The sequence below is a fragment of the Tachypleus tridentatus genome, chromosome 7, assembly GCF_004210375.1.
Source record: "Tachypleus tridentatus isolate NWPU-2018 chromosome 7, ASM421037v1, whole genome shotgun sequence".
NCBI lineage: Eukaryota > Metazoa > Arthropoda > Merostomata > Xiphosura > Limulidae > Tachypleus > Tachypleus tridentatus.
The window spans coordinates 20,030,869-20,047,738 of record NC_134831.1 but is presented as its reverse complement, the minus strand read 5'-3'; the positions used below and the strand labels follow the sequence as shown (position 1 = coordinate 20,047,738).

The window sequence follows — 16,870 nt, the reverse complement described above, 5'->3', positions numbered from 1 at the left end:
CGTTTCTTGATTGTTATGTGTGTGCTGTTTAACAAGTTACATACACCTTTGATACGTAATTAATATACGTCTATAAGCTAAATTAGACATGGAAAGAACAAACAATACATTAATTAGTAAACGTACAACTCATCAGTGTACAAAGTGCATAACTTTTGCTTAAAAGAATTATGTATTCAAATAAACTTAAATACAAGGATGGTGTGTTATATTGATCATATAACATCGCGTGCCATGTAATGTAATAATCACGAGAGTGTTCTAATGAAAATTACTGGTAATCAACAATATCGAAAACATTTTCTATTATTTTTAAAATACTTAAAAACTTTAATGTTGATTACTATAAAAGTCCGTCAAAATGTTGAATGATTATCGAAAATTATGGAATTTAACTAAAACAAATTTGTCTGTACTTCCATAATACATGTAGTCGTTACTTATTTGATCAGTCTTGAAGTAATTCTTTTATCACCACATTTTTAGTAAAAGCTGTGCAAAAAAAAAAAAAATATCGGTTTTGGTTTGTTTTGAATTTTGCGCAAAGCTACACGAGGGCTAACTGCGCTAGCCGTCCCTAATTTAGCAATGTAAGACTAGAGGGAAGGCAGCTAGTCATCACCACCCACCACCAACTCTTTTATCAACGAAAAGTGGGATTGACCGTCACATAACAACACCCCCACGGCTAAAAGGGCAAGCATGTTTCGTGTGACGGGGATTCGAATCCGCGACCCTCGGATTACGAGTCGAGCGGCTTAACCACCTGGCCATACCGGGCCAAATATTATCGGAAACCAAAGTACGAGTACACTTTGAAAGAGGTTGAAATAGTACTATTGAACCTTTTCACTATATTTTAGGTCAAGAAGCAGCAAATACAATGTTGTGCAGACATTCCGACACTTATTTAACTCTTTTAGACTGTACAAAGGATAAAAGATATTTGGTAGTAATAAACGTTTATTTTTATTTATGTTTTACGGCTAAATAGGTAATATAAGTGTTAAAATACCAAAATAATATTTATTAACATTTATTCACCGCTTAAAATTTTTATACACTGACATATTTTAAACTCTTTCGGTTGTCTAAAGGATAAGAGTAGTAATAAACCTATTTTTTATGTTTTAGGGCAAGTATATAATGCGTTAAAATACTAAAATATTTATTCACTAACATTTATTCGCCACGTACTTTATATTTAGGCCAGGTGGGTTTAGGCGTTCGATTCGTACTCCGAAGGTCGTGGGTTCGAATCCCAGTGATATCAAACCTTTCAGCCATGGGGGCGTTATAATGTTGCAGTTAATCCCATTATTCGTTGGTAAAAGAGTAGCTCAAGGGTCGACGGTAGGTGGTGATGACTAGCTGCCTTCCCTCTAGTCTTATACTGCTAAATTAGGGACGGCTAGCGCAGATAGCCATCGTGTAGCTTTGCGCGAAATTTAAAACTTTATATTTTTAAACACTGACTCTTATAACTTTAGTAATACTAAATTTATTTGTAATTTACTGTAAAGTGTAATTTAAATATTAAACCTAATTCATAAACGCAATAAATAAACGTAAATTGGTTAATTTTCAATTTGCTTTTGGCAACAACTCAATGTTATGAATTAAACTATTTTGTTGTTATATCACTGAAGTTATAAAAAACAAAAGAGAATAATAATAATAAAAACTTTCTAACAAATCAACATGAACACCATAGTTGGTTTAAAAATAATCAGGTGATGATTTTATTGCTAGGCAATGATGTATATCGTTTAGCATCACTAAAAAAAGGATAGTGAAAGCGTTTTTGACAGAGAAACGGGCCTTTTATAGAGAGTGATTCCATCAAGTTTTCTCTGTATACGACTGCAAGCGTATATCAGAGAAGCCGTGCGTCTTTTCATTAAACAACGTTTAGGTTTACGAGAAACTGAGAAACAAATATACTATCATAAATATTACACGCCTAAAATAGAAAAAAAAAAAAAGATTTAAAATGTACCCATTATAGAGGAAACTTTCATAACTAGTAGTTTGAAGTTAAAAATAATAACTTCATTTGATTAAAAAACACGTGGTTAACAAACTGCATTCTCTTTCATTATGCGTTTCGAATATTTGAAATACAAATATTATAGCTTCGACAATGTGCGTGTGTTTTCTTATAACAAAGCCACATCGGGCTATCTGTTGTGCCTAATACTAGAGGGAAGGCAACTAGTCATCACCACCCACCGCCAACTCTTGGGCTACTCTTTTACCAACGAAGAGTGGGATTGACCGTCACATTATAACGCCCCCATGGCATGTTTAGCGCGACGGGGATGCGAACTTACGACCCTCAGATTACGAGTCGCACGCCTTAAAACGCTTGGCTATGTCGGGCCATCTACCGAAGGTCATTGAATCCTTAATTTTACTGTTGTAAATCGCGACGGGGATGCGAACTTACGACCCTCAGATTACGAGTCGCACGCCTTAAAACGCTTGGCTATGCCGGGCCATCTACCGAAGGTCATTGAATCCTTAATTTTACTGTTGTAAATCCGTAAACTTATCACAGAGGGACAGCTTCGACAAATACACGTTCCTTCTACTTGAGCGAACTGCTGCTACACGCATTTGTATTTGAAACTTGTGCACAAATGATTTTTAAAGCAAATAATATATTTTAAAAAACAGTTCATAACATCTACACTATGAAAACTTATGAACTGCTGTTTACAAAAAAAATTAACCTTCGTCAGTTTAAATGGACTGATGATAGAGTGTACTACCAAATACGGAACTGAACATGTCTTCGTGCGCGTCGGCTTAACATAATTTTTGTATATACGTACACTTATTTTTTCTCACCGTAAAAGAGGCTCAATCTCTACAGTATGAATCTCAGTGAGACTTTAATTGGCCAGTATTACGTATTATAATTTAAACTCGGACAAGTCTCCGATTTAATTATGTTACATACGTTACGTATTACGCTTTCAGACAGCCGGAAATTTAAATTTAGAAGTTAATTGAATGCCAACAAGTATCAAATTTATATTTGTCAACAAGCTTTGTACACAATTTTCTTTCTTAACACAAATATATTTTAATATACAAAAGAAAAATACAGTTTATAATAATAGTTATTACTAATAGTTATCACAAATGATGGTGTATATAAAAGAGTTTCACAAACTTATAAACAATACTGAGTCTTTTATCTGGTCTAGAACCGAATCTTTTATTGTCGTTCATGAAGGGAAAATTAATTCTTTGTTGATACACCTTTACCTTTTCTTTGACGACTAGCTGGCATGAAGCACCCGTAAGTTTTCACCGATGACAATGTCTATTGTCCTCGTAGAAATGCTAACGTTCGATGCAATTCATTGAAGTTGAACGATTTGTAACGTTCGAAGTCAAAAACGCTCCTGGTCAAATGCTGTAGTTTTGCGATTAACAAGCGTTAAGCACAATTGTATCTTCCACCAGTATACTGACCGTAGCTGACAAACAAATAATAACCATCTTTCGGTGTATTGGTTTTACATACCAATCACGCGATATTATCTAATGTTCAACAACGTTCGAAAACACGTAAACCACATATTGTTGATTCTTGCTCTCGAGAATATTCTACAAGGCGCAGGACAATGTACGTTACATGTATGAAACGTTTGGATGATGGTCTGGCTCTGCGTGTGGAAAATTATTTATACTACAATATACAAAGTACATAGTTTATGTATTCTGTTGATATTAGGGTTCAACTTTGCCACCACCTCAATATTTTACTAAAATGGTGCTACTTATTATAATAAAAAAGTGTGATAAAAAGTAGAGTAAAAAGAAGACCGAATGTGCGACTTATAAAAATTAAATCAAAATACCAGGCCTAGCTAACTACTGAATGAATATTTGATGTAAAATTATCATTAGTGCTATAAGTATAGCTACCAGTCTGGCCACCAATTTTGATTTCATTCCTTCAAGTCGTACGTTTAATTCTTCTTTAGCCCAACATTTGTTTTCACACCTAAGGTGCTTTTGATTAAATATCGTGACTCACTACTAATACATACCAACAAACTACAGTAGACAAGAAAATGACACTCGATAGTAACCCACCTTAGCTGTGAGATCGCAACCCTGTTTTCCCGAACAGATCTATACTTACAGAACCAACCAGGTTCTCTAAAATATGTGGTGGTTATTTTTCTTTTCTAAAACAGTGTTAGTAATTTCCTTTATAGCAACGCCGTCGCCATGGAAACTAGATTAATAGTTTCTTGTCATCAAATATTATGATTTTTATGCTAATTGTTTAATCTAATATCATGTGACGATAAACGCTTTTAAATTATACGAAATTCATAAGTTTTGCAAACTTTTCCTTACGTGTTTGCAATAAATAATCAATAATAACCGTTCACTCGTACGTTTCTTTTGAAAACTTGAACCACATTCTGCTAATATAATTTACTTGGCCAAACCAATACTTATGCATTTGTACGTGTTTTCACCCTGTAGTTTGTTGCTCTAAATCAGCAGTCTGTAATTCAAATGACGAAAAGTAAAAACGGTATACTTTTACTTTTAGGTAAAGATATAGTAAACATTTTAGACTCGCAGTAGCTCACGTGACTTTTCACGTACACGTGCGAAAAAAGTTTGGTCAAAATTGACCGGGTTTTGTTGAATAAGTTTGTACACGAGACTTATACTTAGACTAAATGAGACACCTGATTGTAGATTGCGAAAATCCACCAGTGTAGCAGAGTTTAAAAAAAATTCCAAGAAAGTTAACTACGTTTTCTATCAAAGTGTCTGTAGTTTTGGCGCGAAGAAATAAAAAAAAAAAAATTCAATTAAAGTAAGAGATTTTGTATCTTATATATTCCTAAAAGGATTACCTTAAAATCTGGTAGTGAAGTAAGAGTCGAGTAGAGCACATCCATTGAGAATATGTGATAGTTTGGACTACTACATTTCCAGCTACAGAATAGGGAAAATTGCAAATTATCACTCCTATTAACATACAGAGTGTCCTGGAAGTTGTTTTGCCCTCACAACACATTAACGTGTGTCTAGCTCTTGGACTTAGTCATTTACCTTGTCGCTATGATAACAGGTTAAGACCGGTATTTACATGTTATATATATATATTCTGTATCCTAAACATCGGTTTGTAAAAACAAAATACTGACTGTTGTTTATCCAAAGAATGATACGTATGATAGCATTTAATCATAACAAAATCAATAGAAGTTCCAGTCTGTTTAACGAGAATATAATTAAACGCTGCATGTGGTTACAATTCATAGTAAAATAATACCGCTTATAGTACTGGTAATTTCTACTGATTAGTATCAGCTACCGATCTTAACAAGCTACAAAAACCATGTAGCTTGTTTGAACCGACAAAGTTCAAGTCGGTAGTGATTGTGACTGGAAACTTTATATCAGTACGGAGTTTTGTGTAACTATACAGTTGCAGCATGGAATCTATAACGGATAAAAGTTTATTTGAAATGAAAGGTCATGCCTAACGTTGAAATAGTATCTACATGTGTGTTACGTTTGTAGTGTTGGAAATGACACAATCGTGCTTGTGATTCGATCATTTAGATTGCACGAGACCAAGTAACTGCCTAGAAGAATTTTCTTACAGTTATCTTTTCCTTTCTCACGCTTATGAAAAATGTTAGAATTTTTCTATATTACATATGCCATCTAACTATAGAAATATGGAAACAGTTTGCTCTACAAATAAACGCGGTTTATTTCAACAGAAAACTGCTATGGTTGTAAAATGGAGAGTAATACCGGTATGGTCTATAGACTCTGTGGGCTATACTCGCAGAAGATGTTTCCATACTTTTTTTTTCTAATCAAGAAGTATTATTACATGCAACAACTTTTGTTTCACAACTTAAAACAGTGTCGTAGGAAGTAGGAGGGGGGCATTCCGCTTTTCAATCTGTCAGAATTAAAATAAGAAAAATGACTCCCAGGAAAAGCAGGAGGATAAAGTTTAATCCCGAACCTAAGAGCTTCCCCAGCTCTAAGGCGAGCCTTGAACCCTGGTCATAGAGGGCGTAACTGTGGCGCACATTCATCCAAACTTAAATTCACTTGCTTAGAGCTCAGATAGCCCTCGAGTAGCTTTGCGCGAAATTCAAAACAAACCAAACTATTTTTGCTTAGCTCGGTCAAATAAACCTTACTCCCATATCCTTAATTTGCTTACTACATCTCTGTAAAGTATAAATAACTTCTAATACGTTGCATACCGCTATACATTTTATACGAACCAGATTATTAAGGTGTGGCGACCTATCAGTTTGTCTTTTTGTAGTCTTTATAACTGTTAAGTAATCGTTAGTGGTATCGTGAAAACCAAACTCTCTGGTACTATTATGGTTCACTCAGACATTGGTTCCACAATGTATGAACCTTTAAAACACGATATTGAGGCTGAACAAAAATAAATCTGATAATATTACTGAAACACCCCCAAAAAATGGCTTCTAATCACTTTATGCTTCTTGAACAAATAATAACAACTTTTCGATTTAGCTTTCACCTCAAAAACTTAAATAAAGATGTTTAGAAACACTAATAATTTGTAAAGAGAGAATTGCAGTACTGCCTACAGGGTATGAAAGCAAATTATTTAAACAATGTTGTCAAAATTGTTATGGTAAGATTACTCACAAAAATGATGTTTCACCCAGCCGATACACTGAGATGACAGGCAAGGTGTGACTCGCGTTTTAGCACGTCCTGACTGTGAATTCGAAGATTCTTAGCTCATGGCCTATTTATAGCCTTAGGTACGTTATTAGACAGGACTAACCCACGCAATCTATCACTTCAAAATTAGGGACGGCTACGCGCAAATAATTTGTGTGTAGCTTTGCGTATAAAATTTTAAAACAACAGCAACAGAAATAGCAGAAAAATTAAATGATAAACAAGTACATCCTGTATGGGTAGAGCTAACACACTGCTCGCCCAAATTCTCGCTCGTTATGGCATAGCGAAATCGGCGGAGGTTGGTTTGAACGAACTAATAATTTATACCTTTTTGAATCAAAATTATTGTTCAAAAATTGACTTTATAAAAATATTTATCGTTTGATCTTATGTACACAAGTGCAAATTTTAGAGTATCCAAATGTTTTTCTACTTAAAAACCACTCTTTAAACAGTCGAATTATGTTTATAGTTCGTATAAAAGTATAAAAAATGGGCGTTTATAATTAGATAACATCAATATCGGTTAATGGAGATCTTCTTCTGTCATTTAAATTTATAAAAGGCCTACTGGATGTTTTTGGTAGAATCAAACAACTACCCACTATGTTATACACCTTATATATGATGAACCTGTATTTCATTAGGATCGATTACATTAATAGCGAGGAGGAGGGTCAAAGCCTAAAAATAAAAATGTCCTATATATACAATTCGTGACACTACGCGATATAAGATTTAATTTAGTATGTTGCTTAATTCATATACAAATATACATAAATAAGCCATATTGAAATAATTACTAACAGTCCTGATTAGGGTGGAACAGTTTCTTCTTCTTAGAACAAGTTCCGCATCCCGACAGCTGGAACAAAATTCCCAACTTACTTGAGAACAGAACAGGAGCGTGCATGCATTCTTTCATGTCGGACGTAACCTATGGGTGATATGCTACACTAGAGGTGGCCAACGTTTTTAGAAGTTGTGCCAAATTTAGGCACTGACTTTGAGTAAGATGCTAATGACCCCGGAAAGTACTTCGATAACAATGTCCAAAGGAATGTTGAGGGTGGATTTAAGCAGTCAAATTGTGTCAAACAGAATTTTAATAAACAAAAGTTTTAGCATGTGCAAATAGTATGTTTCCAGAATGTTTCTTACTACTTGTGGCAGTCATTTTGTGACCAAAAAAAAAAAAAAAGTTTTGTCATGTGATTTGGCATTCTTTCTTCATTGGTTGGTGGTATAAAGTTCCCGAAACATGTTACCTATTTCAGAGCAGTACTCTAATCTTAAACAATTACTGTGCGATTTTCATATCCTCAATCTACCACGGAAGGTAGAAATTTATATGCTAATTTAAAAATGACGAGTTTTGTTATCAGAACAAGCCTATAAAATAGTGATAAGCATGTATATAAATGATTACGCAAAGTAAATACATAAGTATGAAATGCTGATATTGTATTTAGTTTCAGCTAGAAGAATGTTGTGATATTAAAAGATATACTTTAAAATTTCAGCCTTTTACATAAAAAGTGATTCACACTTAAATTATTATTTTCTAATTCGGCTAAATATTTCTAATATTTAGCCTAAATTTGTTAGGCTAAAATTTAGAATGTGGGACGGTAAGCTTATTTTAGGATAACTAAGCAACAAACATCATGTTTAGCTCTTGAATCATTTTGTTTTAACAGCTCATTGGACGGTGTGTCTAGTATAACACAACACCATGATCAACTTACACCTATCGTCATTATTACTTTAAAACTCTAAATGCCTTATCACAACTTATAAAATCCCGAATATTTCCACATTGAACACCATCCTCATAGACACGCCCATTGTCGTTCAGCCGTAATCACGTGATTAGTGATGCCCGTTGGCCTTGTAGCTCTAAACAAATAAATAAAATATATATTTTCAAAAAGTCGATTGCTCCTGATGGTCTAAATTATCTTGCAAAACAAATTAATTTTCATAACTGCTGTTAACCAATTTTAATATATTAATTTTGTTCCATGACTTTTAATATAATATTTAATTTGGCGTTTTTAGTAGTGACAGAAATTCCAAGGCTAGTTCACAATTCGTCCGCATAGAAGTTTTGGTTAAAATTCATATGGCAGATCTTGAAACTGTTAAAACACCATGTTTTCATTATTTTTTTTTGTACGTACTAAAACTGCTAGAGATACAACTCCACTACAATGTTTTTTATAAATGAGGATGAAATATACCAAGTTTAAGCGTAAGTTTCGCTCAGTTGGCAGTTTTGGTGTAAACGAGGAAATTTCTGCAATCATCCAATTTTTGCAACGTTTCACATCACTACTTACACTAACAGGTGAGGCTACCGTAATTACAACAGTGATACAGATGTCTAGTCAGCGTTGTTGGATTTCTGGTATTTTTTCAGCCTAAAGTTTTCCTCAAACCTAAATCAACTTTTTAAAAACTAAAGCCAAGCTTGAAATTACATAAAGCCCGGCATGGCCACGTCGTTAAGAATCTCGACTCGTAATGCGAGTGTCGCGGGTTCGAATCTCCGTCACACCAAACATGCTCGCTCTTTCAGCTGTGGGGGAGTTATAATGTTTCGTTCAATCCCACTATTCGTTAGTAAAGAAGTAGCTCAAGAGTCGGCGGTGGGTGATGATGACTAGTTGCCTTTAGTCTTTTACTGTTGAATTAGGGAAGGCTAACTAACGCAGCTAGTCCTCGCGTAGCATTGTGCGAAATTAAAAAAACAAACTAATAATTCAGGAATCGTTTATGCATGACATGCCAAAAGTTAAACATAATTTCAACTTCCTGAAGTCACCTTCTAGTAACATAGAAAACGTTTATGTAGGCCGGATATTGGCTACAATCATCCAAATCTCACTTGTCAATCATGACGCATATCGTGCACGAAGTAGGGAGTAAAACTAAGCTAAAATTCAATTTGCAATTACTATTATAAAAGATGTGAAGGTACATTCATATACACGTGTGTATGCGAGTCACGGTAACTTTGTAAGTTGTCTTTTTTAACAACTGCTATTAAAAAGTTATGAATATCAGCACAGTATTTTCATAATCATCTTCGTGATACATTTGTACAATTCGGTCAATATCTCTTTCAACAAATTTAAAGGATACTTAATGGAGTTGCAGATTTATTTTAACTGGAATCTTTGTGCACAACAAACGTTAAGAAAAGAAAGCTTACCGTGAACCTTTACACACTACTCGTGTTTGGAGATATTTTGATGACTTCCTTTTGCTTGATTGTCTTGGTTTTCTTGACAATACCAAAAAAAAAAAAATATCCACCAGAACTTATTTTGGAAAAATACTTCATTCACTAAAAAAATAAAGTACAGTTCCTGGGTTTGGATATCAGTAGCATTAATCATATTTAAGGTTTTCAATAATAAAGCCCATATTAATTTTGAATTTATAATACATTTTTCGTTGCCACACACAAGTATCCCCAAAAAAAAAAACACGTCGTGTTACAATGTTTACCATTCACATTTTCTTGAAGGAATAAAATATTTTCAACATTACAATATTTCGTTGACAGAGCTAATAAACTCATTCTACATTTTGACAAACAACGATTCTCCCAAAGCGTTCTACAATAATTTTTTTAACTTTTTCGAGGAATTAAATACTGAAAATCACGGGCTTGATAATTTTATTGAATATTTGTTTGTTTATATTTTAAGCATAAAGCTACGCAGTAGATTATCTGTGCTCTGTCTACCACGTCTATCGAAACCCGGTATCTAGCGTGTAATTCTACAGACATATTGTTGTGCCACTGAGAGGCTTTATTGCATGTCGACAATCTTTTCAAAGCTACCATTAGGTTGTTATGTCGCTCGACTCGTAATCTAAGGAGTGCCGGTTCAAATCCCCCGTCCCACCAAACATTCTAGTCCTTTCAGCCATGGGTTCATTATAATATACGGTCCATTCTACCATTCGTCGGTAAAAGAGCAGTCCAGAACCCCTTGTGATGAAGACTCCAGCCTTTCACTACTAAATTAGGGACTCCTAGTACAGATAGCTCTCGTGTAGCGTTTAAAGTTCTGGCTGTAGTATATAGTGTAACATCACATTATTAGTTCACATATGTACAAGTCCCCCTAATTAATTTGTCTTCTCCATTTTCTTGTTTCTTTTCCTAAATCTTATTATCTCGTCATTAGTGCAAACTTTCTTGAACCTTATCTCGCACAGTAATATTTATTGCAAACGAACAAACTGCAATATTAATATAAAAGGAAGGCTGATTTTTCTTGTTTCAGATCACCACTTTTGCAATACATTTCTAGAGTTTGTTCTTTTATGTAATTCTGCTCTTTTTTGATATAACATCTTTACACGGGCCTCTCAGTGGCTCAGCGATACGTTTGCAGGTTTATGACGCTAAAATTCAAGTTTCGACATTGTTGGTTGGCAGAGCATAGATAGCCCATTGTGTAGAGCTGTGCTTAAGATAAACAACAACAACAAAAAAACAACAACATAGCTTATCTCTTTATTATAAGATTTCATAAAATGTTTTGTTCAGGCTCTCTTAATGTTAGAAAAATTTACGACAAATGTTTTGGTACTTGTTCATAAAATGTAGTTAAAGATTAATCAAAAGGAATATAGCTCATCACTTTGGCACTAAGAGTTTGTCACACTGTCACAAGACACCATTATTCGTTCTCGCAAAAATTAGAGTTACAGAAACAAGAAAGAGCTCTTTCAGTCTATATACTTAAAGTGCGTGTGTTTACCTGTCTCTATCTTCTAACCCAATGAAACAAGAGATGTTACGGAAGCACAAAACTAAAATGTTAAATCACTTTAATGTTTATTCTACCAAGCTTAATAAAGCTGCAGGCCTTGCGGATTCAGTCACAAAATCATTATATTTTATAGACTGTCTTTTTAGTTGTCTGTCCTTCGGAGTGAATGTTAAAACCATGAAATGTGTATTTTAAGATAACCAATTGAAAACATTAATTTACATACGCTAGAAGGCAGAGTTGACGTTGAATATTTTTCTGTACTTTTTCTGAAAGAAGTCATGATGATCATAACTAATCGTAAGTTGCGTAATAGTATTTGTTAGAAAATATCAATTTATTAAAAAGCACTGTTTACTTAAATAGGGTGATCATATTCATGCACAACGATTGTGAGTTTGATACATAAAACTACTAAAACGCCATCACCAGGAAAGTGAACTTTATGAACACCTAGTTAGAAAGGCAAAACAACAACAACAAAAAACACACACTAGCACTAAATCCATCGACATGTATTACCACTGGAAAGTCTTTTCACTTTTTATTACACTCACACGTGCTCAAGAGTGTAGTTTTACTATTCTCAAAAGTTCAAGGGCCAGGATTAAGAACACTTAGCAACGAGGTTCTGGCCACTTGCATGACTTCTTTGTTTTATGGAGATGTGACCTGTCAGTGCACCATTCAGAAGAAAACAGCCAGTTTACTTCCCTAACGTATTCCAATTATAGCACACATTTTGTGCAAGACAATAAGGTTATTATTTAGTCATTAGCATTCAACATTACATAGATAGTATACATGGTACTTCTGAAGATACGATTTTAATAAAAAACAACAACATTGAAATCGCGCAATAAAGCTATAACGAACAACAAAGACAACAAAATTCAAAGGGCTTTGTTTCCTAGTCCTGTACTGTAAATATACACAATTTTTACAATGAACGTTTATCAAAGTGAAATTTGCATCATCTAACAACACGAAAACTTTCGAACAACTGTGTGTGTGTTTTTCGTGTAGCAAAGCCACAAAGGGCTATCTGCTCAGCCTACCGAGGGGAATCGAACCCCTGATTTTAGCGTTATAAATCCGGAGACATATCGCTATACTAGCGGGGGGCTCGAACAACTGACCAGAAAACAATAAGGAAGGAGTTGTATTAAAACTGATAATAAAATTGCACTCTGCCTCCTAATAAACACATACTTGAACAAAAAAGGCGAAAACTAGATGTTTTCAGAATCATAATCTAGCATTAAAAATAACAATACAGTTAACGTATTGCACTCTTGTCTTGATGTAGGAGAATCACGTGCAAAGTTGTAAACAAAACTGTTTGCATGTAGAGGTATGATCCACTGGAACAAAAAGATGGGAGTCTTTTTTTTTCAATTTGTTTTTGTAATTGGTAGGGGAGAAAGAGGTGGGGTAAATACATTAATCTAATTATTTAAAATAGAGTGTATAAATTATTAAATATTTATGTATGAATCTGAAAGCACAATAAATACAGATGGGTATATTATTCCTTGAGTAGTTTTTCTAAACGTTTGGATTATTCGAACGTGCAATTGTGCTACTTCACACAACAATACAGAAGGGAATATCTACATGGAAGCTAACAGATCTATTGTAAAAGACAAAGGGAATATTTTGACAACGAGTATACGACACAAAAGAACACATGTTTTGACTCACTAAGTATTGAAAGTACATGCTCCATCAACCCTTTCTATGAAATATCAGTTTAGTGATGGTCTGCAAATTTCATGTTTGAGAAACTCAGTACTACTGTGTAATTGTTAGAATATATACAACACGTCTTGTTCTTTACTAAACTGAAGACTATATCTTTGGTATGTAAAAAAAAAATGTTGAAACTAAGCGGATTCACTTAGAGCACAGTAAAATCTTTTATCGCAAAATGTATTAGAGTAATTATTTCCTAACTAACTTCCTTACCATTAAATTATAGAAATTACGAAAACTAAAACTCATGCCATAATATTTGCATAAAAGAACCGACATATCAAGCTCAGAACAAAGTATACAAAATAAAATAATGTTCTCGTATTACTAGTAAATTGTCAAGTTGAAAACAAAGTATAAAAACTAAAATCTTATTATCGTCGTAGTAGCAGCCTGTTAAGATGAGAACAAAGTACAGAACCAAAACCATACTTGAGGCCCGGCATGGCCATGTGGGTTAAGGCGTTCGACGCGTAAGTTTATGTCTTCTTATGTTACTTATAATTTATCTCGGACGAGTCTTATATTTATTATGTTACGTATATTACGTATTAAGATTTCAAATAGCCGAAAATTTTAATTTAGAAGTAAACTAAATGTTATTATGTATCAAATTTATGATATTTGCCAACAAGATTGATGCACATAATTTTCTTTTTTAACACAAATATATTCTATATACAAACAAAAACAATACAATTTATAATAACGATTATCACTAATAGCTATTGCAAATGATGGTTTATATAAAAGTTTTACAAATTGAGAAACAATACTGAGTCTTATATCCGGCCTATTTTATCGACGATTCAGGACCATGAGGTGCAAATTATTTTTATGTTGATACATAGGCATACTTGACTTGACGGAAATGCTAGCTAGTCCAATTTTTGTTTGGTCTCATACCCTAACAAAATGACTTTTCCCGGCGAAGATATTTATAATAATGTCCTAGAAGAAATAATAACGTCCGAAGTAATCTAGTGAGGTTAAACAGTTTGTAATGTTCGAATTATATAAACGTTCCTGGTCAAATTCTGTAGATTTCCGATTAATAAGCGTTAATCACAATTATAGCTTCCGAGGCCTGTAACACACTGTATATGTAGCTGTGATAATTATCTACTATGTCTCTCAGCTAGCTGCTTTCATTCAGATCACACGAGTTTCTCGCAAGCTCAACCATATTCAAAAACGAGCTCGGGTTTTCGTGAAACAAATACTGTTGATACTTACTCACGAATTTTCTACAAACTCAGAGCACAGGTGGGATTTGTGTAATACACATCCAACAATACACGTCATATGCAAAAAAGAAAACTATATTGAAACAAACATATGCACTAAAATAAATGTACAAAAGTACATCTGTTAAACTTAAAGTCACTTTATTGTTCCAATAAAGGACATGAGAAGAGAGATTACATTCTTATAACATTATATATGTACCTATGTAAATTTGTGAATATTATTATTTAACTTTAAATTGCCTGGTGATTAAACCTACAACAAAATAATATATTAAAATAAAATTGAGCGTATGACCACATGTAGATTTGTATGCAGTTCAAACTATATAAAATGTTTACGTGTTTTCATAACAGTTGACGAAAGTTAGTTAACTCGTTACTAAAATTGTAGTAATGAAACCGGATACTGTGTTTATTAAATGTAAATCTATGACAGGTTATAAATTTATATTTCATTTGCACAAGAAATATCATCAACAATTTCTCAAATCCACCGACGGTAAGAAATACATTTACACCAGTCTGTCTTATACATAACGAGAACAACGAATATTAAATTATGTTTCCGATTAAATACGACACTTAAACATTTTGGCGAAATATACATGAAGATATTGTTAATTAACATACGACTCTTGTAAAATTGTACAGAATATCGTGACAGTATTACGTAAACACACGTAACTAGTACAGTGTTGCGACTGCAGTTTTACACACAACATACACGTACGTACTAATTTAGACATGCAGGCTGCATACTGCTAATGTAGTTTTAAAACAGTGTATTTATGCCAGGGGCGTAGATCCACCCCTACAGTTTGGTCTGTTGAATTGTTTTATTGCATCACAGGCCTACAAACTGTGTGTTTGTTCTTGTGATTCTCGTGTTCTTACTAATCGAATTACATAATTAGGCCTAGATGTAGGCGTTTTCAGTAGCCGAAATGTACATCTATAGTATAGGTGTGCTTCTAAGCTTTTCGATCTAAGCGATAGTTCGTAAGTATCAGTCAGTAGGCCTAACTATACATGCAAGGCTTGCAAGCACTATTACAGAATCTACCTACGTCTTGTACGTAGTGTAAGATTAAGTAAAAGTTTCATCACAACAAACTGAACAGAGCATGAAATTCAAAAATATTACTCCCAAGAGTAAACTCCTGTGTTCTAGATCTGGCAGGCCATTTGTAGCTTGTAGCTGCATCAATCTTATGTGTATATTGTGCGGTTTTCCACGCCATTTGTTCTTATGCATGTCTAGCCGGTTTTATTGTCGAACCCCTTACTCTCCTTAGCTGCCGAATCCGCTGACCATAGTGTACGTTTAGTGTACAGTTAACGACAGGTTCGAGCCGTTCGGATCCAAACGCACCCTACATCACCCCCCTCAGCTCCCTTTAGTGTGAGCTTGGATTTTACAACAGGGCTCATTAGACCTGTGTTTGTGGCCCTCATTAATCCGTGAAATTTCAGATTATCACCGCCCTCTAATAAAGTGCTGGTGCTTTATGGTAAAAGAGCAATATATTCTCTTATCATTGATAGTAAAAATATTGTATTTTCTTGTATAATTAGAACACAAAAGAAGCAATTTCAACGGTCTGAAGCCTCTACTCAAATTGTATTGCTAGTTTTTGTTTAGGTGTTTTTATTTAATAGACGTGCTTATAGACATTATATCACAACGTGTTTGCCTTTTGATGAGCTTTAACAGGAATATAATATATTTGTGACTGTTTAAGTATTTTTCGAGAAACTTGCAATTACTTGTGTTGTAACTAGCACACATTATTGTCCCAGCGATGCCCAAGCGGTCAGTCAGCTGAGTAGTCACTGTGAGGTTCGCGCGTTCGACTTAAATACATTGTACAGTTCAGTCCTACTTCCATTCTGTTCTATCTTCGTTCGTTGTACGTTATAATTTTTTCAATAAAGACTGTATTTTAGCTTGTTGAGTCATCTGGGAAACAGATTCCAATTATGACAAGCAAGCGTCTGAAACTTTCCGATATTAGACACTTCTTCAAGCCAGTTACTAGTACTACAAATGACAATGCAGATGTAGATAATCCAACAACCTCAAGCGAAGGAATAGAAACTTGCCATACAGAGGAAATACCATGTTCATCAGAGGACGAGTCTGAAAATGCTTGTGCAACTATTGCACATCATGAACCACCAGATAGTTGTGAAACAAATTTGTGCAGTAATGAAAAATCTGAGACTCCAAAGATATAGTGTGGAAAGCCATATCATCCAGACGCACAACTAATACCACGACAGAAAGCAAAATCTCAAAATATCAACTTCCAGGGCAAGTGGTTT

The 16,870-nt window shown here is 34.2% G+C and overlaps 1 protein-coding gene across 6 annotated transcripts in view; it reads right to left on the bottom strand.

Annotated features, from left to right (window-relative positions):
• Nucleotides 1-16,870, bottom strand: part of LOC143255252 (uncharacterized) — a 96,401-nt gene that overhangs the window by 40,044 nt on the left and 39,487 nt on the right. Inside the window, exon 1 of one of the 6 annotated variants that reach the window (XM_076510629.1) lies at nt 9,962-9,982. The exons of the other annotated variants lie outside the window; for them this stretch is intronic. The gene's annotated coding sequence lies outside the window, so the exon portion shown is untranslated. Of the gene's footprint in view, nt 1-9,961; nt 9,983-16,870 lie in introns of those variants that run through there. 6 annotated transcript variants of the gene reach the window in all.